The sequence below is a fragment of the Papilio polytes genome, unplaced genomic scaffold (genome assembly GCF_000836215.1).
Source record: "Papilio polytes unplaced genomic scaffold, Ppol_1.0 DF821400.1, whole genome shotgun sequence".
Taxonomy (NCBI): Eukaryota; Metazoa; Arthropoda; class Insecta; order Lepidoptera; family Papilionidae; genus Papilio; species Papilio polytes.
The window spans coordinates 1,363,780-1,365,194 of NW_013527804.1; the positions used below are offsets into that span (position 1 = coordinate 1,363,780).

The 1,415-nt window shown below is 28.4% G+C and overlaps 1 protein-coding gene across 1 annotated transcript in view; it reads left to right on the top strand.

Moving 5' to 3' along the window:
* LOC106108896 (actin-related protein 2) overlaps positions 1-1,415 on the top strand; it is a gene marked incomplete in the record, with an annotated part of 9,890 nt that extends 8,475 nt beyond the window's left edge. The window contains 1 exon segment of the mRNA XM_013290220.1: positions 1,167-1,415.

The window sequence follows — 1,415 nt, forward strand, 5'->3', positions numbered from 1 at the left end:
CAAGAATAGAGATAATTTCTGGCTTTCTAGAGCTGAATATCAGGAACAGGTAATACGTTTAATTTCAATCCAACATAGAAATAAAGTGTACTTTGTTTGAATCCCATATAGATATGAACTGTATTTCGTTTCAATCCAATGTAGAATTAACTGTACTTCCTTACAATCCAATGTAGAATTAAGTATATTTCGTTTCAATCCAATGTAGAATTAAGTGCACATCGTTACAATCCAATGTAGAATTAAGTGCACTTCGTTACAATCCAATGTAGAAATTAAGTGTATTTGCTTTAATGCAATGTAGAAATTAAGTGTATTTGGTTTAATGCAATGTGGAAATTATGTGTACTTGGTTTTAACCCAATTTAAAAATAAGAGTGCTTCGTTTCAATCCAATGTAGAATTAATTGCATTTCGTTTCAATCCAATTTAGAATTAAGTGTACTTCGCTTCAATCCAGCGTAGAAATTAAAAATATTAATAAAGACATTTTTTTCTTTTCAGGGTATATCCTGCCTGAGAAAATTAGGCCCACGGGCAAGTTAATGAAAATTAATTGTAAATCACAAGTATTATTCCAAAAATGTATCATTATAAATAATTATTATTGAAAAATCGCTACTTAAAACACATTTAACAATGAAATATTCCATTTTATAGATTTTGTTTAGAAAAAGTTTAAAACTCTCGTCATGTAATTATCTCAGTGTTTCAGTATATTTTAAAGTAATTTCTTTTACTAAAGACTACAGTTTACAGCGTTTATAAAGAAACTACCTGTTCCCGTGCGGCTTCACCCGCATGTAATTATAAAATTTTATTGTTTACATGTGTCAAATTATCAATAGCAAATGTCAAAATGACATGACATGACAAACCTTAGCAAACCTTTCTTTCTTGATGTTGGCAGCAACTTATGGTCTCTTTCCCACAGGGTTTTTATCCAAAATATTTACCCCTTAAGTTTATTGGCGTGAAAATATATAGCCTAAAGCGTGACGTAAGTGTAGAGCTTTTTATAAAAGAATTATTCAAAAATATGGTGTAATTGCTGACATCTTGGCATCAAAGAAGTGTGTGTTTACGCTTTATTATAATAGTATAGATTTCTGTTATTTCGACCATAACCGTAGACGCTGGCATATATCGGTTATTTACTGATATTGAATATTTTCAGTACTATGTTATAACCGTTTTCAAGTATATATAAGTAAATTTATGTAATTTAAGTTTTTTATATGAAATAATGTCAATTGTTTAAATAACTTGAGCTCTCCATTTATCGTCCATAAAGGTCATATGAAATACATGAAATGGTGAATTTAAAAAAAAAATAAAAAATCAGTTTTACGCAATTTTGAACCATTTGAATGTTAATAAGAGAAAGTTGTATGAAGTAATAATAAAATAAAAAA